Below are 26,320 nucleotides of genomic sequence, written 5' to 3'. Positions count from 1 at the left end.
ATAGTAATTATAATAACAACAATAATGATATAAGAAAGCATAAATAAGAACATAAAAGATGAACAATAATGATAGAATAATTATTAAAGAAAGATTGATACCGTAATAAAGGAATACTTAGATCCGGAAGGAAGAACAATAAATAAACTAAACTAAGTATTTGAGAGAGTTTTCTAAGGTAGCTATACTAAACCTATGTAAAATAAAGCATCCCATAACTTAGGGTACGAGTTTTGGTATTTATAGCAATACATAACCGACTTAAGGAAAGTTGCGGGAATTATAAAATTGGAAGGTTCCTCGATCGAGTCGAGAGTGACTCGATCGAGTCGAGAGTGACTCGATCGAGCATGAAGTTCCTCGATCGAGGCACCAATTTCCTGCTTCGCGCACTGAACTTCAAATGACCGCCATTTCTTCGTTACTTGTCAGAAACAAGCGATTTTTGCGGCGTTGGAAAGCTAAGAAGATAAGCTTTCACCTCCAATTGGAATCACTTGAAAATCTGTTGTAGAACTCGAGATATGGCTCTTCAAAGTAGGCACTTGTAATAAGAAGCTCTTTTCTTCGTGTTTTCTTCTTAACTTCTCTTCCTTCATTCTTATGGATTCTCGTGCCATGCTTCGTGTATCCCTTCATGATCACTCCGCGATGCCCATTTCATTCCTTTGCTCCTCAAATGCATCATTCCTGCATTAAACATCAAAAGGCGGAAGTATCGACATTCTAACATAAAAGGCATGTAAATGATATAAACTAGCACGAAAACCGTATCAAAAGCAATTAAGGGGAGGCATAAATATGTATATAATTATGACTCATCAAACTCCCCCAAACCATCTCTTTGCTTGTCCTCAAGCAAAGCAATACACAATACAAAAGGCAATCATACAAATGACGAATAAACAACTCAGAGCTAATGTTTAATGCACATACAAATCCCAAGCTATCCATATCTGTAACAAAGTAATGACCAAATTGTACCAATAAAACAAATTCAAAGGTACGGAAAATAGAAAACATAGCTCAAGTCTCAGGTCACCATACTATAGACAAATGCCAAATACCTTTCGATCTTGCAAGACAAATTAGTCGGATTCTCGCGGATTCACTCATGCACTCATAAGTATTGTAAGGGTGAGTTATATGTGAAGATAGAAAGAAGTAGAAGCACTCACTCAACTTAAGAAACATGCATGCAATCTAATGTGATAGAGATTTCCCCAACTAATATGCAATCACATATGTAGACAAAAGTATATGTATCAAGGACAATAAGGGTGGCAAATGGGTTAAAGGGATAGAAATGGTTTGTGCCAAAGCACGTTATGGATATGTAGCTAAGACGGTAGTCGCAGCGCTAACCAAAACAAAAACCAAATCTTTGATAATAAATGAACCCAACTTAGAGAAATGATCTCAACTTTACAACATGTGAGAACTAATAAATTACTCTCCAATTATGCATTAGACTCTAACAACCATCCTTTTGATCCTTGACAAAACCAAATGAAGCAATCTCTTTCTTTTCTTTTCTTTTCTCTTTTACATTTTTCGATTTTTTTCTCTTTTTTTTTTCTTTTTCTTCTTTTTTTTTTTTTTTTTTTTTTGCTTCATATTTTTCTTTTTCCAACACAAGGATACAACACAATCGCTAAAAGTATTTTGCTATACCCACATGACAACAATAAGTCCCAACCCAACCATAATAGCAAAATAAACATGATAAACAAGCAAATCACGATCGTCCCGAAAAAGGTAGGCAAATTCTTGGATTGTAGTTCATAGGATGTAATTTAAGATTGGCTACAAGGGTTCAAACGGGCTAACAAAAGGTAATGTAAGGCTTATTTGAACGATAAGAATCGCCTATCCACATGTATTTAGTCAAATGAAAGCAATAGAAGTATCAAGAAATCAATGTCACACTTATGCAGTTTGATTTTACACATTCCACAAGGAGAAACCACACTCAAGCCTAATTGACAATGAGACCAGTTTATTGATGTTCCTGGCCTAGGAAGCTCTATAGACCTCAGAATTTAAGTAGTTTACCAACGTAATTATGTCAAATCTAATCAATATAAGGCATGTCAATACGGTAAAGACTTGAATTATGAGCTTTGTTTTCATGGCTAACGAGTCAAAACAATGTACATGGACAACTATTTGGGATTCAAATGCAAAAACAATGCAATTTAACATCATTGTTATTTAATTCACCAAGACTCGACCTAAAACAAAGTAAAAACATGTTTTTGTATTTTGAAATTTTTTTAATTTTTATGGATTTTTTATATAAATGCACACAACATAAATAAAAAGCACACAACATAAATAAAGACTCCTCCCCCTAACCTAAATGTCACAGTGTCCTCATTGTGACGCCTACAGCATAGCAATCACACATAAATCCAGCAACCTAAAGGACACAACTAACAAAAGGAATGGAAAAGAAATAGATAATACAATAAAAGAAGGTACAAGGGAAGAGAATACCGGGTAAGAGCTTATAATTCCCCCAAACCAGCTGCAAAAATAAGGGAAAATCATCAACCGTGCAATTCCACATCAAGTCAGCTACGAATAAACCCAAAACGTGGTGACTCGATCGAGCCCCATGCCACTCGATCGAGGAACCTGTTGCCATCCCCTTCCTTTATTTATATATCGATTACCCGCAATCGGGCACAATCAAAACAGCTCAAAGCTCTTAATAGTTGATCATAAATCTGCGCATGTGCTACACAAAAGCATAAGTAGCACCAAGATATAACAGGAGCATATAAAATCAATGTTAAAGACCGTCTCAGCATATCAAATTTCTGATGACAATTATAACAAAACCGCATCAAATGTTTAGTCCAACCAAAAGAGTATGGAGTATGAAAACACAAAGTAGAAGTCATACGAGGTAATTTCTCACTCACCACACCAGTAATCCTTATGAAGTTATCGTCAACAATTACCTCTTGGTCAGGAGGTCTACCACTCTTAATGTCAGAATCGGTGGCAAAAGAATATATTACCTCTACCATGCTAGGAGTATTCATTGACTCATATGCCTTATCATTCCCTTTGTTGATAAGCTCTATCCCATATACTTCAGCCTCTAAAGCATCCAACTCGGCTTTCCAAATGGGAGATTCACCTGTACATGTCTCAAAACATATCAAAGCATCTGAAGGGTCCTTAGTAGGAGGCCCTTGTGCAGAGTATTCATCAATATCATCTTCAACATCAGAAACATCAAAATATGCATTCTCGCATGTGTAATAAAATGAACCTCACTAGACTCAAAATTAGAATCATATTCAACAACTAAAGGGGAAGTATCCAAAGAAAGAGTCAACATATCGTCACATGAGTCCCATTTAACCTCAAGATCTTCGAATCGCGCATCATCACTCTCCTTATCCCAAGACTCATCACAAAAGGGGTAATCTAAGGGGTTTGTCAAGTCCTCCTCATGTGACTCACTGTCTGTAAAATCGTCATAGAGGGGTTCTAGATTGTCGTCAAAGAAGGGGTTATCAACTGAGCATATGGTCGCATCCTCTATGTTTCCCTCAATATCCTTTTCATTCTTTAAAACGGTTCCTATGGTCTCACCCACACCCTCATCCATGTATGGCTGAAATGAAAAAGTGGGTTTAATACATTCAATAGCAAGCCATTCAAAGAAAGAAAGGACATCTTCAAAATTCTTACCACCAAAATCACCCATACCTATGGAGTCAATGTAGGCTTGGGTTTGTCTGTTCATACCTTTTATGATGGTAAGACACATAGTAAGCCGCGGAATTTTGGCTTCGTAATTATGGGAACGAATCCAATCATTCCATCTATGCATGTAATCATGGAAGTTCTCATCTTCGCCCTGTAGAAACTCGATGGAAAACATTAGAACGGTCTCAAGGAACTGATGTTCCCTGAGACAAAAGACAAACTAAACAAAAACAAACAGAAAAATTGTTGCCTCCCCGGCAACGGCGCCAAATTTGATAAGGTTATTTCAGTCGTTGGCCTTAATCAAAGTAAACCTAAACTACTACTAACAAAATAGCTAGCGTTAAGTCAGGGTCGAATCCACAGGGAGGCGGTGATTATCTAGTTTGTTTATATTTAAATCTGTCTTAAAGTAACCAATTGTGAGGGTTCTGATTGTTTGTATGCTAACAGCTAATTGCAAGTAATTAAAAGACAAATAACAATAATATTAAAGGTCTAGGATTTACGGTTCACTAGGTCAATTATATGGGATCTATTAATCAATTGCTAGATCTACCAAGCTGTCTAAGGTCATAAGATCGGTCGACTCAATTATGCCCTTTAGATCGATTCTAACATGCGGTCGCTATAATTAGATACAAACTATTTGATTATCGCAGCCTATATTAATTCTAACCCGGTCGGTGAAAGGATTAATTCGCTACACTAATTAACAACTCAGGCCTAAGTTAATTAACTAGAATAAGAACAATAATCAAACGACAACTTATATGATTTCCCTAGCAATTAATCAATTTTCCCCTTTTAATTAACCTAGATCCCCTTCATCCTAGATGAAGATTTAGCTACTCATAGTAATTATAATAACAACAATAATGATATAAGAAAGCATAAATAAGAACATAAAAGATGAACAATAATGATAGAATAATTATTAAAGAAAGATTGATACCGTAATAAAGGAATACTTAGATCCGGAAGGAAGAACAATAAATAAACTAAACTAAGTATTTGAGAGAGTTTTCTAAGGTAGCTATACTAAACCTATGTAAAATAAAGCATCCCATAACTTAGGGTACGAGTTTTGGTATTTATAGCAATACATAACCGACTTAAGGAAAGTTGCGGGAATTATAAAACTGGAAGGTTCCTCGATCGAGTCGAGAGTGACTCGATCGAGTCGAGAGTGACTCGATCGAGCATGAAGTTCCTCGATCGAGGCACCAATTTCCTGCTTCGCGCACTGAACTTCAAATGACCGCCATTTCTTCGTTACTTGTCAGAAACAAGCGATTTTTGCGGCGTTGGAAAGCTAAGAAGATAAGCTTTCACCTCCAATTGGAATCACTTGAAAATCTGTTGTAGAACTCGAGATATGGCTCTTCAAAGTAGGCACTTGTAATAAGAAGCTCTTTTCTTCGTGTTTTCTTCTTAACTTCTCTTCCTTCATTCTTATGGATTCTCGTGCCATGCTTCGTGTATCCCTTCATGATCACTCCGCGATGCCCATTTCATTCCTTTGCTCCTCAAATGCATCATTCCTGCATTAAACATCAAAAGGCGGAAGTATCGACATTCTAACATAAAAGGCATGTAAATGATATAAACTAGCACGAAAACCGTATCAAAAGCAATTAAGGGGAGGCATAAATATGTATATAATTATGACTCATCAGACAATGATCAAGGGTTTGTTCAAAATACTTAATTAAAACACTCTTAGAAAGTTTCTTAACTTGCTTTTTGAGTTCAAGAAAACTTACCTCTTCATCATCGTCTGAGTCTGAATCACCAACAAGACACATCTCAGCATTGGAACTATCCCTTTCATTGTCGCTCTCAGTGATTAGGTCAAGACTAACGTTGCTTAGGCAAAGATTGGCAACTTCTTCTTCTTCAGACTCGTCTTCTTCAGCGTACAAGTCTCCCCAACAATAAGCCATCATGACTTGCTTGAACTCGTTCTTTGTTTTGTCACGTTGATTTTTGTCTTTAATTTTCTTCCATGTAGGGCAATCTTTGATCATGTGATCATTATCACCACACTTGAAGCATCCACGATTTAAGAAAGACCCTTTTGACTCAAAAGTTTTCTTGGGACTTTGATTTATTTTGTTATTTGTTTTATTTTGATTTCGATTGAGGAAATTTTTCTTAAATCCTTTGACAAACAACACAGTTTCATCTTCAATATCTGAATAATCATTCTTTTTGCTAGACTCGGCTTGTAAGGCCATTTTCTTGCTTGTACCAGCATCCTCCTCATCCTGATTCAGAGTAATCTCGTGAGCCATTAAGGTTCCGAGTAGCTCCTGATAGGATAATGAAGTTAGGTCCTTACATTCCTCTATAACAGACACTTTATGTCTCCATCTGCGAGACATACTTCTAAGAATTTTCCTAGCAATTTCCTCGGAGTCGAATGTTCTTCCTAAATTCTTTAACTCATTAATTATACTAGAAAAGCGAGAGGACATGCTGTCAACTGACTCGTTTTGCTCCATGGCAAACAGCTCGTATTTTCGCATTAGTAATGCCATACATTGCTTTTTGACAACAGCGGTTCCCTCATAGGCTAATTCTAGACCATCCCATATTTTCTTGGCAGATGAACTGGTTGAGAAACGATCGAATTCAGTTGGAATCATACCGTTTTGCAACAAACTTATTGCGTTTGAATTATTCTCAGCCTTTTCATAATCCGCCTCAATATAATCCTCTTCCTTCTTTTCGACGGTAGTGCCATTAGTGATTTATTCGGACCATTCTTGATAATCAACCAGCACTCCCAGTCGTTACCCTTAATAAAATGGGTCATCATATTCTTCCATAAACCATAGTTCGTCCCATTGAATATAGGACACTTAAGGTGTTTGGAATCCATTTGATAAAAATTATGCAGCGGAAAAACGATAAATAGACTAAAAAAAAACATCAGACTCTAGCGGTTAGGCTATCAAGAGCACGAGGCTCTGATACCAATTGTGGAGTCTATTGATCGAATACGAAAGAGGGGGGTAAATTGAGTATTAAAAATCTAACCCTACTTTTTCGAAATATATGATAAATAATTAATTACTTGATTTTATGAATTAAAATCAACTAAATAATTATTTCAAGCAATATAAAAATAACGAAAACAATAAAATAGAGAGAGACACGGGATTTTGAAGTGGTTCAGTTTCACAAGTCGAAACCTACGTCCACTATTCTCGATTAATAATTTTTAGTACCTTTCTACGGATTATAAAAATTATCAATCCACTCGTATAATCAACACTATGATTATAACTCAGATTGAGTATCGCTAAATACTCTAGTTTCGCTTCTTACGTTAATAAGAAAAGTACAACGATAAATACTAATCTCACGTTAATGAGTGAGTATAATATCCTTGTGTACTTAGTATCCTATAACGATTTTCCTTTGAGTGATTGACAAATTTGATGCGCAACTTTTGTTTAAGCAATAGATAATGAAAATGAAAGCACAAGAATATTTTTGCTTAAAAATAATTTTTCCCAAAAGTCTCTTTAAATGTTGAATGAATGAGAGTATTTATAGTTGTAGGGGATTAGGGTTTTAGGGAGCAAAACCCTAGACGACTTGATGAGCAAGTCGGCGGCTCCTATGGTTTCGGCCGGACCTAGGGTTTTCCTTGGGTCCAATTCGGCCTCCTCTAGCCCACAACAAATCGAGATAGAATTTAAATGAAACCCTAGGTTGCATGACGATGTACATATCGTGTTACAAACCAATAGTTCATTCAAATTAAATTCTAATTAAATAATTCCAATTATATAAATACTCTTTCATTTTTATAAAACATTTAAAAATATATTTTCCAAAAATTAAGGCATCATTTTTGTCTAGCAGTAAAGTTATAGCTGTGAGGTCATAACTTTACTAACATTTATCAAACAAAGCAAAACCATTACCGTATGACGGCCTATACTATCTAATCTTTGGAAGATCTTCAGTACACGAATCGTCTCTTCACAAGTCTCTCATCTTGAGTCTCGTGATTGGTTTCTGATCTTGATCTTGCTTAAATACAACGATCAAGTGTCCTTTGAAGTTGTACCTTCCTGGTCCAAACTTCAAGCTTGCATCTTCGAAGTTGTACCTCCTTGATCCAAACTTCAAGCTTGCGTCTTTGTAATTGTTCCTTTCTATATTAAGACTTGAGCACACAATTACACGCATATGTTTATAATATTAAGTCCACATACAAATCATTAATGTCATTATCAAAATAATTAATTAGGACTAAAGGTCCAACAAATTCCCCCTTTTTGATGATGACAAGTCTCCTATGATTTGTGTATAAGTCTAGTTCCCCCTCAACACAATACTTCCCAAATTATAGAACAGTTGAGCGCAGAAACTAATAATCTTTTCAAAGTTATAACTATTGAACGCCTTGAGAGAATCAACTTGAGACAGTCGCAAATCATAAGAATAATTCCCCCTCTTGACATCATTGAAAAGACGAGAACAGACATAAAACAACTAGAATAATATATCATGAGGCAAGAAATAATCATGAAAAACATATTATATTAAACGCAATCTAGTTCTTAATTAGAATAACAATATCCAAAACCTGCAATCACACAAGAAATAATATGCGGAATTGAAAAAGCTAATGTCCATAAGTGTGGACTTTTATTGTGAGCAAAGGAATTGGAAAACTAAGGCTAGGTTGGATATTGTGGCGAGTTTGGGGCGAGGTGATCACGGGTTACGTGGGCTTGGTGGTCGAGAAACCGGACGGGTCCGATACTCTAGGTCTTCAAGTCGGGCGTGACAGTGGTCAAGAATCACGGCTTGAGCGGCTAAGCGAGCATCAAAATTAATAATCTTTAAAGTCATAGCTTTGACCGCTTCATATATTATATGCATCTCAGACCTCATTTCCTTTCCCGATTGCAAAAGCTCATCCCCATACTTAACCAAACTATCCATCCCTTCCCTCATACGAGTAGGTTCGGAGTATGTGCGCACGACCGCCTTTTGAGCGTTGTCGACTTGCGTGTCTAACTGCGACAACATGGTGTATAATCGCGCCGGGCTAACACCACTCGGTCCACGAGTATCAACTCTCCTTTCCTTTGTAACAAGATCAAACAACTCACATAATTTCTTATCTTGCTCATTAAGTTTTCCAAGAACACTAGTAAAATTTGATTCCATCTTAGAATCCAACATATCTAAATTCAAATTACTTTTACCTCATTTTTCTCCTTCTTTAAAGTCAAAACACAATTCCGAGCCATGAATAGCAAGCTTCATATATTTTAAATAAAGATCATTCATCTCATCACTTCCAATAACTCCATAACTATGCTTCCCAATAACTCCTTTCTTCTCTAAAATACGAGAAATCCAATATCCATAAGGCAAACTCAAAGTAGAAGCTAGATCGTCCATCTTAGTCGTTACACTAGCCTGTATAATTTTATAAAACACAAGCATAGGTAGACTAACCTTTTCTCCTTCAAGGCAAGCCTTCATAATAAGCATCTCATGAACACCAAATTTATCTCGACCTTCTTTGCGTGGAACAATAGTAGTCCAAATAAAGGTCAAAAAGAATTTCAAAGAAGGCGATAATTTATTTGTTAAAATAGTTTCAGACGAAGTCGCGTCTTGTTTGAAATATCGTTTCACTACTAATCTCACATCGGGCGACATACTTCCCCATTCTATGCTTGGGTTAATTTCGATTCCCTCTCTAGGAACTCGACCCAAGTCGCAAAAATCACCAATTGAGACACGTATAGACGTCTCATTAACAACAACAAGTAAATTTCCTTCCTTAAATTGAATAGTAGCATAAAATTGATATACCTCAATAGGAAAGACTGGACCAGTTACAACAACAATATTCTCCCAACCTTGATCTTTGAGAAAATTCCTAAAGAACCCAAGTGTTTTATATTTCTTTAACCAATCAACCGAATATACTCGTCCTGCGTGAATGCGGTATTGAGCAACTTGATTGATATTCCTTCGTTCTACTTGAGTTAATAAATAATATGGAATACCTCTTTTGTACAATGATCTAACATTTAAGAGTAGTACTAGTATCCGTATAGACTCGTATCCGACTAAGTTTTACTTTTGTTATAAATGATTTTCAGTCCAATTATTCTAATGTGTTTAGACATTATATAGTTGATATTTTATTAAGATATTTTAATACCTAGTAGATGTACATCATACGTAAATGTAGTTAGCATATAACTTAACAACTAAGTAACTAACAACATGCATTATGCACCACGTGTATATGCAATGACCATATGGATAAGTAAGAACTCATCTTAATCTATTTCAAAACCGACTTTGTCAAGCATTCATGCCTATAAATACACCTACGATAATTATTTTTATCTAGTTATGAATAACCCCTTAATCCTTGGGTCATTTACTCTTAACCCAAACACATGTATAACTAAGGTATGATTTCCGGATCCTTTATCGTAGAAATAAGTAATAATATAGTGATTATTGTATAGTATTATCGACCGTATAATATATTATCATTATGTTACTCACATGTTATATTAACTGTCTTTATATGAAAATGTGACTGTCATGTTAGTACTTCTGTTATAATGTACTATTGGCCAATTGTAGCATTCGGGATACGATTACGGGAGAGAAATGACATTATAAATTTATCTTGTGTACATGGAAGGGGGCACGTCCCCATGTGAACTACGGTTCTGATTATTACTGGTGAAAGTGTCAGGGGGTTTACACGGGTCTTAGACCTGGGATCCTGTGTACATGGAGGAGGGCTTATCCTAGGGGAGTTTTAATCCGTAATGTCTCTCTATTCAGTAATGATAGACCGGTATAATTGTAAAGTGAGTTATTGCATGCTGAACTGACAGGATATGCATGTCTATTTAATAATTATCCGACTGTGTTCATATGACCTATTTAATAGTACTTGTGCTACCAGGAAGAAGTAAAATATTAAAATGGAGGTAAGTAGGGCCGATTGAGGTGACCGGATTCATACTCAGCCTGTGGTTGGCTGATCAGGTTACTTTCATTCTTTTTCAGGTACAAGTGTCGGGGAAGGACAAATGTGAGAAATTTCAAAAAGGATTAATGACTTAATAGGATGAATAATGTAATCGAGTTCTTAGTTTATAGCTTTAACAAGTGTATTTATTTTTATTCCTTTAAAAGCCTTGTATTTTCCGGAAGGGAAATACGGCGGTGACGCCCTTGTAATTCCGCTGCTGTCTGTTAATAATTGTAAAGTGATTTATTGCATTCTAAAATGACAATGCATGTCTATTTAATAATTATCCGAATGTGTTCATATGACCTATTTTCTATATTTGTGAGATGTGAATTGAGTAAATTACTAAAAGCAGGTAAGTAGGGCCGGTTGAGGTGATCGGAGTCATACTCAGCCGGTGGTTGGCTGATTCCGTTACTTTCATTCTTTTTCAGGTACAAGTGTCGGGGAATGACAAGAGTGAGGAATTTCAGATAGGATCGATGACCTAATAGGATGAATATGTAATCGAGTTATTAGTTTATAGCTTTAACAAGTGTATTTATCTTTATTCTTGTAATAGCCTTGTATTTTCCGGATGGGAAATACAGCAGTGACGCCCTATAATTCCGCTGTTGTCTATTATTAATAAAAAGAGCTATTTTGAGCTGCATGTCTGCTTTCCGGGGGCGTTACAAAATGGTATCAGAACAACTCTGCGATCGCGTGTTGAGCCTTCGGCCATACGTCTAGCGGGGGAATAGATTTTTGGGTCTAGTATAAAACACGTACAAACAGATAGAAACCGACTAAAAGAGAGTATGTCATTTGATTGATCAGAACTAGGGATAAATCTCAGCTCTATAAATGGTTAATTGTGATAAAAATAAGTATAAGTAGTTGAAGGTATGATTTCGGGACCCTTCGTCGTAGAAATAAGTAATAATATTATGATTATTGTATAGTATTATCGACCGTATAATGTTATATTATCATTATGTTACTCACATGTTATCTTAACCGTCTTTATATGAATATATGACGGTTATGTTAATACTTCTGTTATAATGTAATATTGGCCAATTGTAGCATTCGGGATACGATTACGGGAGAGAAATGACATTATAAATTTATCCTGTGTACATGGAAGGGGGCACGTCCCCATGTGAACTACGGTTCTGATTATTACTGGTGAAAGTGTCAGGGGGTTTACACGGGTCTTAGGCCCGAGATCTTATGTACATGGAGGAGGGCTTAGCCCAGGGGAGTTTATATTCTGTAATGTCTCTCTATTCAGTAATGGTAGACCGGTATAATTCTAAAGTGATTTATTGCATTCTAAAATGACAATGCATGTCTATTTAATAATTATCCGAATGTGTTAATATGACCTATTTTCTATACTTGTGAGATGTGAATTGAGTAAATTACTAAAAGCAGGTAAGTAGGGCCGGTGGAGGTGATCGGAGTCATACTCGGCCTGTGGTTGGCTGATTCCGTTACTTTCATTCTTTTTCAGGTACAAGTGTCGGGGAATGACAAAAGTGAGGAATTTCAGATAGGATCGATGACCTAATAAGATGAATATGTAATCGAGTTATTAGTTTATAGCTTTAACAGTGTATTTATTTTTATTCCTTTAGTAACCTTGTATTTTCCGGATGGAAAATACGGCGGTGACGCCTTGTATTCCCACTGCTGCTTATTATTAATAAAAGCGCTATTTTGAGCTGCCTGACTGCTTTCCGGGGGCGTTACAGCCCCCCTCAAAATAGCTCTTTTTATTAATAATAAACAGCAGCGGAAATATAGGGCGTCACCGCCATATTTCCCATCTGGAAAAAATACAAGGCTATTACAAGAATAAAGATAAATACAAAGTTAAAGTTAAAAACTAATAACTCTTTTACATATTCAATCCATCCTATTAGGTCATCTGAAAATCCTCACTCTAGACCTTCCCCGATACTAATGTACCTGAAAAAGAATAAAAGTAACAGAATCAGCCAACCACAGACTGAGTATGACTCCGATCACCTCTACCGGCCCTACTTACCTCCATTTTAATATTTTACTTCTTCCTGGTCGAACAAAGACTAAAAATAGGTCACTTGAACACAGTCGAATAAATTATTAAATTGAGATGCACAACCTGTCATTTCAGAATGCAATAACTCACTATACAATTATATCAGTCTACCATTACTGAATAGAGAGACATTACGGAGTAGAAACTCCTCTGGGCTAAGCCCTCCTCCATGTACACAGGATACCAGGTCTAAGACCCGTGTAAACCCCCTGACACTTTCACCAGTAATAATCAGAACTGTAGTTCACATGAGGTCATGCCCCCTTCCATGTACACAGGATAAATTTATAATGTCATCTCTCCCCCGTAATCGTATCCCGAATGCTACAATTGGCCAATAGTACATTATAACAGAAGTATTAACATGACAGTAATATGTTCATATAAAGACAGTTAATATAACATGTGAGTAACATAATAATAGTATAACATTATACGGTCGATAATACTATACAATAATCACAATATTATTACTTATTTCTACGACGAAGGGTCCCAAAATCATACCTTATTGTTATATATAGAGTAAAAGAGGTACTATGTATGTACTATGTGTCCTCTGCCTTGCTCTCATTTCTCTCGTTATTAATCTTTCCCATTTATGTGTGTTAATTTCTTCAAATGAAATGAATGTTGATGGGGTATTTATAGCCACTCGATGTATCAATATAGTGAGCAAATTGGTTTTCCCTTCATCTTTCTTAGTAACTAAGAAATGTATATTTATCCATTTGCATGCATGGATAGGCATACTTATCTAAAATTATTCAAAATATCCTAAGCATAATACAATTATAATATTATGATATTATAATAGTTAAATAATCTTAATAGTATATAATGAGTTACTAATTAGTATTCACATTGTACCTAGTAACGATTACATATTTAAGAGTAATAACAAGACTAGTAAATTAAATGATCTATTTTTTTTTTTCAGGCACGTTTTTACTCATTTTATAAATGTGATTGAAAGACTTTTGTTATATTCTTATATAATTCTTAAGTTTTGATAAACAAAGTTTTAACTTTTCTATTTTGTATTTCCATCTTTCAGGACGAAACTTATTTTAAGGAGGATAGAATGTAATATCCCGAGAAAAATAAGACTGTTATTACCCGTATAGACTAATATCCGATTAAATTAAACAAATCTTTGGTATAGTTGGATATGTATTAACCCGAGTTGAAAACTATCTCGATTGAGTCACCCTTTAAACGTGTAATGTAACTCGTACATAGTTATCTATGATTTTACTTAGTGGTTAAGTAATATTTGAATGGATAGTTATCATTTTGGATATGCATGAGCTTACTTAATTCTTAAGTTTAGTAATAGATTGAGATGACGTGAAGCATTCATGCTTGTTGGTGATGAGCCGCCTCACAAGTACTATAAATAGCCTTCATCATTCCTTATAAATGAACAAAAAATAAAGTGTACGAGTGATATGAAGAGTCACATAATACAAATATTTTACTTATGATTAGCTACTACTCCATATACATGATTTATAAGTATGATTTTGGGACCCTTTGTCGTAGAAATAAGTAATAATGTAGTGCTTATTGTATAGTATTATCGACCATATAATGTTATATTATCATTATGTTACTCACATGTTATATTAACTGTCTTTATATGAAATTGTGATTGTCATGTTAGTACTTCTGTTATAATGTACTATTGGCCAATTTTAGCATTCGGGATACGATTACGGGAGTGAGAATACATTATAAATTTATCCTGTGTACATGGAAGGAGGCATGGCCTCATGTGAACTACGGTTCTGATTATTATTGGTGAAAGTGCCAGGGGGTTTACACGGGTCTTAGACCTGGGATCCTGTGTACATGGAGGAGGGCTTAGCCTAGGGGAGTTTTACTCCGTAATGTCTCTCTATTCAGTAATGGTAGACCGGTATAATTGTAAAGTGAGGTATTGCATGCTGAAGTGGCAGGTTATGCATGTCTATTTAATAATTATTTGACTGTATTCATGTGACCTATTTTATACTTGTGAGACTAGAAAGAAGTAAAATATTAAAATGGAGGTAAGTAGGGCCGGTGGAGGTGACCGGAGTCATACTCAGCCTGTGGTTGGCTGATTCCGTTACTTTCATTCTTTTTCAGGTACAAGTGTCGGGGAAGGACAAGTGTGAGGATTTTCAGATGACCTAATAGGATGAATAATGTAATCGAGTTATTAGTTTATAGCTTTAACAAGTGTATTTATCTTTATTCTTGTAATAGCCTTGTATTTTCCAGATGGGAAATACGGCGGTGACGCCCTATATTTCCGTTGCTGTTTATTATTAATAAAAAGAGCTATTTTGAGCTGCCTGTTTGCTTTTCGGGGGCGTTACAAAATTAAAGTAAAAGATAAATACAAGGCTAATACAAGAATAAAGATAAATACAAAGTTAAAGTTAAAAACTAATAACTCTTTTACATATTCAATCCATCCTATTAGGTCATCTGAAAATCCTCACTCTTGACCTTCCCCGATACTAATGTACCTGAAAAAGAATGAAAGTAATGGAATCAGCCAACCACAGGCTGAGTATGACTCCGATCACCTCCACCGGCCCTACTTACCTCCATTTTAATATTTTACTTCTTCCTGGTCGAACAAAGACTAAAAATAGGTCACGTGAACATAGTCGAATAAATTATTAAATAGACATGCACAACCTGTCATTTCAGAATGCAATAACTCACTATACCATCATACCGGTCTACCATTACTGAATAGAGAGACATTACGGAGTAAAACTCCCCTAGGCTAAGCCCTCCTCCATGTACAAAGGATCCCAGGTCTAAGACCCGTGTAAACCCCCTGGCACTTTCACCAATAATAATCAGAACCGTAGTTCACATGAGGCCATGCCTCCTTCCATGTACACAGGATAAATTTATAATGTATTCTCACTCCCGTAATCGTATCCCGAATGTTCAATTGGCCAATAGTACATTACAACAGAAGTACTAACATGACAGTCACATGGTCATATAAAGACAGTTAATATAACATGTGAGTAACATAATGATAATATAACATTATACGGTCGATCACACTACACAATAATCAGTACAATATTAATTATTTCTACGACGAAGGATCCCGAAATCATACCTTTATTATTATATATAGAGTAAAAGAGGTACTATGTATGTACTATGCGTCCTCTGCCTTGCTCTCATTTCTCTCGTTAATAATCTTTCCCATTTATGTGTGTTAATTTCTTCAAATGAAATGAATGTTGATGGGGGTATTTATAGCCACTTGGTGTATCAAAATAGTGAGCAAATTGGTTTTCCCTTCATCTTTCTTAGTAACTAAGAAATGTATATTTATCCATTTGCATGCATGGATAGGCATACTTATCTAAAATTATTCAAAATATCCTTAGCATAATACAATTATAATATTATGATATGATAATAGTTAAATAATCAATAGTATGTAATGAGTTACTAATTATTATTCACATTGCACTTAGTAATGATGACATATTAAAGAGTAATAACAAGACTAGTAAATTAAATGATCTATTTTTTTTTTTTTCAGGATTTTACATTTTACCCTCCTTAAAATAAGTTTCGTCCCGAAACTTGAAAATAAAAAATGAAAAAGTTAAAACTTCGTTTTCTCAAAATTTAATAGAGTTATAAGAATTTACTTTAATAAAATTTTTTCAATCACATTTATGAAATTAATAAAAAGCATACGTCTTATATAATGGAACGCAGGAATTCCCGTCGCGAACAAGAATTCGAGTAATCCAATTCAAAGACAAACTCAAATGCGTTCGTAGGCGCTTAACCTGTTATTAGATGTCCTTAATAACAAGTCCTAACATCCAACCAATCGCACAAAACCAATGAAAGCAAAAACTGAAAAGTTTATTTTTAATTTCTTAGTAAGCATTTTTTTTTAAATATGCAACATTAAAATTTTAAAATGCCACAAAGATTAACTACAACTTTTTTTAAAATTTCTTGTGGTATGTGATACGGTTTGAATATAAAAAAAATCGAAATTATGAAAACAATATTAAGATATAACGAGTAGAAGGTTAAAGAGTAAAATCTTAAAGGTAAAATGTCCCGAAACTTTCTTAACATATCACACACAAATAAATATGTATATATCTCATGAGACTGGCAACTACAGGCAATAATGCATGCATAAGAAAAACAGATCATCCAAACTATACATCATTAAGGCAAAGTATGAACTAATAAACAAGTCACTTAAACAAGTAATCCGAGACAATTTATATCTACCCCACTCTCTATTAGTCGGTTTGTAGGTATTTAATACGAGTTTTATACAAGACCCAAAAATCTATTTCCCCGCTAGACGTATGGCCGAAGGCTCAACACGCGGTCGCAGGGTTGCTCTGATACCATTTTGTGACGCCCCCGAAAAGCAGATAGGCAGCTCAAAATAGCTCTTTTTATTAATAATAAACAGCAGCGGAAATATAGAGCGTCACCGCCGTATTTCCCATCTGGAAAAAATACAAGGCTATTACAAGAATAAAGATAAATACAAAGTTAAAGTTAAAAACTAATAACTCTTTTACATATTCAATCCATCCTATTAGGTCATCTGAAAATCCTCACTCTTGACCTTCCCCGATACTAATGTACCTGAAAAAGAATGAAAGTAACGGAATTAGCCAACCACAGGCTGAGTATGACTCCGATCACCTCCACCGGCCTTACTTACCTCCATTTTAATATTTTACTTCTTCCTGGTCGAACAAAGACTAAAAATAGGTCACGTGAACACAGTCGAATAAATTATTAAATAGACATGCACAGCCTGTCATTTCAGAATGCAATAACTCACTATACAATCATACCGGTCTACCTTTACTGAATAGAGAGACATTACGGAGTAAAACTCCCCTAGGCTAAGCCCTCCTCCATGTACACAGGATCCCAGGTCTAAGACCCGTGTAAACCCCTTGGCACTTTCACCAGTAATAATCAGAACCGTAGTTCACATGAGGCCATGCCCCCTTCCATGTACACAGGATAAATTTATAATGTATTCTCACTCCCGTAGTCGTATCCCGAATGTTCAATTGGTCAATAGTACATTACAACAGAAGTACTAACATGACAGTCACATGGTCATATAAAGACAGTTAATATAACATGTGAGTAACATAATGATAATATAACATTACACGGTCGATCACACTACACAATAATCAGTACAATATTAATTATTTCTACTACGAAGGGTCCCGAAATCATACCTTTATTATTATATATAGAGTAAAAGAGGTACTATGTATGTACTACGCGTCCTCTGCCTTGCTCTCATTTCTCTCGTTATTAATCTTTCCCATTTATGTGTGTTAATTTCTTCAAATGAAATGAATGTTGATGGGGTATTTATAGCCACTCGGTGTATCAAAATAGTTAGCAAATTGGTTTTGCCTTCATCTTTCTTACTAACTAAGAAATGTATATTTATCCATTTGAATGCATGGATAGGCATACTTATCTAAAATTATTCAAAATATCCTAAGCATAATACAATTATAATATTATGATATTATAATAGTTAAATAATCAATAGTATGTAATGAGTGAGGTCATGCCCCCTTCCATGTACACATGATAAATTTATAATGTCATCTCTCCCCCGTAATCGTATCCCGAATGCTACAATTGGCCAATAGTACATTATAACAGAAGTATTAACATAACCGTCATATATTCATATAAAGACAGTTAAGATAACATGTGAGTAACATAATGATAATATAACATTATACGGTCGATAATACTATACAATAATCACTATATTATTACTTATTTCTACGATAAAGGATCCCGAAATCATACATTATTGATATATATAGAGTAAAAGAGGTACTATGTATGTACTATGCGTCCTCTGCCTTGCTCTCATTTCTCTCGTTATTAATCTTTCCCATTTATGTGTGTTAATTTCTTCAAATGAAATGAATGTTGATGGGGTATTTATAGCCACTCGGTGTATCAAAATAGTGAGCAAATTGGTTTTACCTTCATCTTTCTAAGTAACTAAGAAATGTATATTTATCCATTTGCATGCATGGATAGGCATACTTATCTAAAATTATTCAAAATATCCTAAGCATAATACAATTATAATATTATGATATTATAATAGTTAAATAATCAATAGTATGTAATGAGTTACTAATTATTATTCACATTGCACTTAGTAATGATGACATATTAAAGAGTAATAACAAGACTAGTAAATTAAATGAACTATTTTTTTTTTCAGGATATTACATTCTACCCTGCTTAAAATAAGTTTCGTCCCGAAACTTGAAAATAAAAAAATGAAAAAGTTAAAACTTCGTTTTCTCAAAATTTAATAAAGTTATAAGAATTTACTTTAATAAAAGACTTAAAATCACATTTATGAAAATAGTAAAAAGCAAACGTCTTATATAATGGAATGCAAAAATTCATGTCGCGAACAACAATTCGAGTAATCCAATTCAAAGACAAACTGAAATCATGCGATAGTAAGCGCTGGACTGGTTATTAGACGTCCATAATGTAAGACTCCCATTTATTCGGGAGCCTTTAGCTAGACATTCCCAAGTAAATGAGAGCGTTACCATCTCGGTTTCCCGAGGTAGTGAATAACAAAGTCCAACTCACCAAAGTACTTTAAATTAAAACTTTAATGATTACATATGTTTTACAATTTTGATCAACTATGACTTAATATAAAATAAATACAACTCGCAGCGAAAATTAAATAAGTGATATAACTATATATGTGATCTAGACTTCTTCTATGGTTCCAAGTTTGGCTCTCATCCCAATGCTCCCAAGTCAGCTAATCTTTGGTACCTGTCAAATCTGCTCCCCATAAAACGGTTCACCGCAGGTGTTCACGAATACACAGTCAACCGCGAGGTTGAGTAGGAATAAAACTAAACAACAACATACAATTATCAATCCAATTCAATTCACTTTTATTGCACAACCCCCTGACAACGTGCTCCTTTTCTTTACTTAGCACAACTCCCTTAACAACGTGCTCACATTTCTTTGGTACCCCTCCCTTAACAACGTACCGCAATATGTAATAGTATCCCTCCCTCACAACGTACATATTACCATCACCCCAGTGTACAAACTCCCTCAACAACGTACAACTGACTATCGCACAACTTTTTATAATAACCACATTCCAATCAACGATAACAATTCAATTCACCTCATCAATATAACCGACACAAATCAACATAAATCACCCTTCCAACCATTACGATATTATCAACCAACATATACAATATGAATCTCCCTTCCAACAATTACGATTATATCAACCAACACAATTCACATACGATCAATTCATTTTAACGTAAGTAATCCACCATACCAAACTTAGATAATTAAAAGTCGAGTTAAGTAGGATTATCCCTACCTGGCAAGCAAGCACTCCAATTACGCAATCCAATAATTAAAGCGAACAAATCCGATTATAAACTCTTCACAATTTCCGTCACCTATATAATAATAACAATTACAACAATTATAATTACTAACTTTATTTATTTATTCCTTTTATTTAATTATTCAAATTAGTTATTTATTATAATTACTAAAGGTTTATGATAACTAAAAACCCGATTTAACTACGAACCCGACTCACCCGAGCTAATTAAATAATTAAAACCCGACACAAAACAAACACACACCACCCTAACACGGTTTATAAACCATGACCAACACCCCTCTTAAAACCCACCAAACCCGACACCACAAGCCACCACAGCCACCACCCGACCTACCTACCTTCTCCCTACACCACGGACTATCCCAACACCCACTCACCACCCATCAAACCACTACCAGCAACCTATAACCCACGCCCTTAAACCACCCGACACCAACCAAACCCCTCTGACACACCCACAAAACCCGTCCCAAAACACCCCCTAACGCCACTTATGCCGCCACCTACAACCACTACCCAACTCACCAGACCACCCTCGACAAAAGCCACCAGAAACCACCCCAACCCAGACCTCCTACAACCACCAAAACCCCCTCGAAAACCTCCTTCCCAGAACACGGGTTATCCCCTGTTTTCCGTCACCACCGCACAAACCACCATCCTTGCCCACCCAAACACCACCAATACAACCGCCCCCTGTCGACAATACCAACCACCTAAACCCAGGTCAGGCCGTGTCCAATTAGTGGGTTAAATAACCACCCCAAACCCACGAAACCTAACCCAAAATCCCTTCTGACCAACCGTCTTTCAACCGCCCCAAAAGCCACCGTAACAAGGTCAACGACAGTCAACAATGGTCAGGTCAGAAACTTTGCAGTCCAAGGTCGCTATAGGTCCAATTCCCGAGTCCTATGGTGGTCTATATAAGTCATACTATCGATCTAAAGATGCTTGCATGAAAAGAATATAACCCGATTTAAGATGAATAGTTACCTCGAGTTGATTAATTAATTTATGTTAATTCCTTCCTCTTCCGTCTCCTAAAGCTCCTTATTTTAATTTGTGAATTATTTCTCAGATTTAAGGTGGTATTTATAGTGTAAGATTTAGAGAATACGAGGCCAATTAGGAAACTATGTAACTTTCCTTATTCTAATTAGTATAGGAATTGTCATTATAATTATATCATTATTATATTTCATATACTATTAATCCTACCATAACTATGATTTCCTCATATAATATTTACTATTTTATTATTGCCATAACTTTATTTTTATTATTATAATTATAATTACCTTGTTATATTATTATTTCCTTGTTATATTATTATTAATTCCCGATATAAATCCCGATTACACTAATACCAATTAAATAAGTTTCGGCCCATATAATAATAGCACACGACCCAAAGCACAAATATTAGCCAAACCCAATTCCCGACTTGAATTATTAATTTATTATTTAATTAACGTCTTACTTGTATTTATTATTAGAAATGTCATTTAATCACTCATTAAATTACATAAATTATCCTTATAAATTATTATTAAAATACGGAGTATTACACATAACAACAAGCCCTTGCATCCCAACAACCGCACAAATCAAAAGGAAAACAAAAATTAAAAATTTCATTTTCAAATTCTTAGTTAAGATAAACATTTATTTTCTGAATATACAACATTAAATTATTAAAATGCACCAAAGACGAACTTGAACTAGTTTGAACTTTTGTAATACGATAAATAGAATAAGTATCAAAATTTCGAAATTATGAAAACAATATTAAGATATAATGAGTGGGAGGATAGAGTCAAAATCTTAAAGGTAAAATGTCCCGAATTTTTTTTTTTTTAAGAGTATCTCATACCAATAAATATGCATATATATAATGAGAGGGACAATTACATGCAATGCAAGCACAATAAAGAAAAGAAAAAAACAAATCACCCAAATGATACATTAATAAAGCAATATACGGATTACAAGAAATAAAAAAACGTAATTGCTAAATCCTACACACTATTTTACTATATCCTACACATTTTTTCTTGTTTTTCCACTACTACCCTTTATAAAAAATACAAAAAAAAAAATTAAATTACACCCAATCCCAACCCCGACAACCCTGCCGGCTGCCTACCCTTCTCTTCCCCTTGCTCCGACCACCAAGCCCCGAACCTCTCACCCGGCGTCAATCACCCTACCCACATCGACCCCAGGCATGTGTCGACACATGAACGCCGTCGTTGATCGATGATCGATCCAAACGCTTCTTTCTTCTTTTGCGCCGAAAATTTTCCGGTTTTCCCCTTACGCCGTCATTGTCGACTTCATCCTTCTCTGTCGCCGATCGGTTGGTGGGAAGGCTGGAGGGGTGGCTGGTCGGTGCAACCATTTGGGGGTTAAGGAGAGTGGTGGTGCATCGTATTAAATTTGTGGAAAATTCGAATTTTTAGGGTTTTTTTTGTTTTCTCTCTCTTGGTGGGTGACAAATGAAAAGGGTAGACTCGGAATAGCACGTAAAAATGTGCGGGATTAAGTAAAAGTGTGTGCGGGATTTAGCATGTCCCTAAAAAAAAGTCAGTTAAACAAGTAATCTAAGACACTTTATATCTACCCCACTCTCTATTAGACAGTTTTAACTTTTTTATTTTTTATTTTCAAGTTTCGGGATGAAACTTATTTTAAGGAGGGTAGAATGTAATATCCTGAAAAAAAAATAAAGTATACGAGTGATATGAAGAGTCACATAATACAAATATTTTACTTATGATTAGCAACTACTCCATATACATGATTTATAAGTATGATTTTGGGACCCTTTGTCGTAGAAATAAGTAATAATGTAGTGCTTATTGTATAGTATTATCGACCGTATAATGTTATATTATCATTATGTTACTCACATGTTATATTAACTGTCTTTATATAAAAATGTGACTGTCATGTTAGTACTTCTGTTATAATGTACTATTGGCCAATTTTAGCATTCGGGATACGATTACGGGAGAGAGATGACATTATAAATTTATCCCGTGTACATGGAAGGGGGCACGTCCTCATGTGAACTACGGTTCTGATTATTACTGGTGAAAGTGCCAGGGGGTTTACACGGGTCTTAGACCTGGGATCCTGTGTACATGGAGGAGGGCTTAGCCTAGGGGAGTTTTACTCCGTAATATCTCTCTATTCAGTAATGGTAGACCAGTATAATTGTAAAGTGAGTTATTGCATGCTGAAGTGGCAGGTTATGCATGTCTATTTAATAATTATTTGACTGTATTCATGTGACCTATTTTATATTGTGAGACTAGAAAGAAGTGAAATATTAAAATGGAGGTAAGTAGGGCAGGTGGAGGTGACCGGAGTCATACTCAGCCTGTGGTTGGCTGATTCCGTTACTTTCATTCTTTTTCAGGTACAAGTGTCGGGGAAGGACAAGTGTGAGGATTTTCAGATGACTTAATAGGATGAATAATGTAATCGAGTTCTTAGTTTATAGATTTAACAAGTGTATTTATTTTTATTCCTTTAAAAGCCTTGTATTTTCCGGATGGGAAATACGGCGGTGACGCCCTTGTAATTCCGCTGTTGTCTGTTATTAATAAAAAGAGCCATTTTGAGCCGCCTGTCTGCTTTCCGGGGGCGTTACAAAGGGGTTTACACGGGAAAGTTATACACTTGTTAAAACTATAAACTAATAACTCGATTATATATTCATCCTATTAGGTCATCAATCCTATCTGAAATTCCTCACTCTTGTCATTCCCTGACACTTGTACCTGAAAAAGAATGAAAGTAACGGAATCAGCCAACCACCGGCTGAGTATGACTCTGATCACCTCCACCGGCCCTACTAACCTGCTTTTAGTAATTTACTCAATTCACATCTCACAAGTATAGAAAATAGGTCATATGAACACATTCGGATAATTATTAAATAGACATGCATTGTCATTTTAGAATGCAATAAATCACTTTACAATTATACCGGTCTACCATTACTGAATAGAGAGACATTACGGAGTAGAAACTCCCCTGGGCTAAGCCCTCCTCCATGTACATATGATCCCGGGCCTAAGACCCGTGTAAACCCCCTGGCACTTTCACTAATAATAATCAGAACCGTAGTTCACATGCGGACGTGCCCCCTTCCATGTACATAGGATAAATTTATAATGTCATTTCTCTCCCGTAATCGTATCCCGAATGCTACAATTGGCCAATAGTACATTATAACAGAAGTATCAACATAACTGTCATATATTCATATAAAGACAGTTAAGATAACATGTGAGTAACATAATGATAATATAACATTATACGGTCGATAATACTATACAATAATCATAATATTATTACTTATTTCTACGACGAAGGGTCCCGAAATCATACCTTTATTATTGTATCTAAGGCGTAGTAGCTAGTCGTAGTAATGGAAGTATTCGTACTTTTGTCTTTCTCATGGTTGGTGGTGTTATGGCTTATGAATTATGGTGAATGCTTAAGGCTATTTATAGGCATAGTGCTTGACAAAGTCGGTTTAGAAGATTAAGATCATTTGTTACCAAGTTCATACGTGCCCCCATTAGTATTTGTCATATGCTTGTATAAGATTAAGATCATACGTGCCACAATTATCCTTTATTACTTAATTGCTAAGTCATATGCTAACTACACCCACACATATGATGTAAATCTATTAAGTATCAAAATATCTTTAATAATAATTACAATATATTAGTATATGTGGGTCAAAAATCAATAAAGTCAAATTTAGTCGGATAAATAGTCTATACGGATAATAACAGTCTTATTTTTCTCGGGATATTACATTCTACCCTCCTTAAAATAAGTTTCGGCCCGAAACTTGAAAATTGAAAATGGAATAGTTAAAACCCCGGTTTCTCAAAAATCAAGGCAGTTATAAGAATTAATTGAACAAAAGTCTTTTAATAATCACATTTAGGAAATGAGTAAAAACGTATGCCTTATATAATGGAAAGCACGAATTCCCATCGCGAACAAGAATTCGAGTAATCCAATTCAAAGACAAACTCAATTCATGTGTTAGTTAGCGTTGGACCGGTTATTAGATGCCTCTAATAAACAGTCATAGCATCTAACCAACCGCATAATGTTAAAGAAAAAAAAATTAAAAATTTCATTTTCAAAATCTTCGCAGAGGTATATATATATATATATATATATATATATATATATATATATATATATATATATACAACATGAAATTTTCAAAATACACCAAAGACAAACTAGAACAAGTTGTAAATTTTTGTAATATGCGAAACATACCGTTTGATTATAAATACGTCAATATCACAACACTCAAATTAATGAACGCAAGGCAAAAACTAGAAATTTTAAAGGTAGAATGTCCCAAAACTTGAATATACTAACTCCATAAGACTAGAAATCTCATGCAACTACATGCAATGCACGCACAAGAAAATCAGATCACCCCAAACTATACATCTTTAAGGCAAAATATGAACTAAAAAAAAGTCACTTAAACAAGTAATCCAAGACACTTTATATCTACCCCACTCTCTTTTAGTCGGTTTCTATCTGTTTGGTACGAGTTTTATACTAGACCCAAGAATCTATTACCCTGCTAGATGTATGCCCGAAGGCTCAACACGCGGTTACAGGGTTGCTCTGATACCATTTTGGAACGCCCCCGGAAAGCAGACAGGCAGCTCAAAATAACTCTTTTTATTAATAATAGACAGCACTGGAATTATAGGGCGTCACCGCCGTATTTCCCATCCGGAAAATACAAGGCTATTACAAGATTAAAGATAAATACACTTGTTAAAGCTATAAACTAATAACTCGATTACATATTCATCCTATTAGGTCATCGATCCTATCTGAAATTTCTCACTCTTGTCATTCCCCGACACTTGTACCTGAAAAACAATGAAAGTAAAGGAATCAGCCAACCACC

The sequence above is a fragment of the Silene latifolia genome, chromosome 4 (assembly GCF_048544455.1).
Source record: "Silene latifolia isolate original U9 population chromosome 4, ASM4854445v1, whole genome shotgun sequence".
Classification (NCBI taxonomy): domain Eukaryota; kingdom Viridiplantae; phylum Streptophyta; class Magnoliopsida; order Caryophyllales; family Caryophyllaceae; genus Silene; species Silene latifolia.
The sequence above is the reverse complement of the archived record's forward strand: the minus strand, read 5'-3'. Positions refer to the sequence as shown.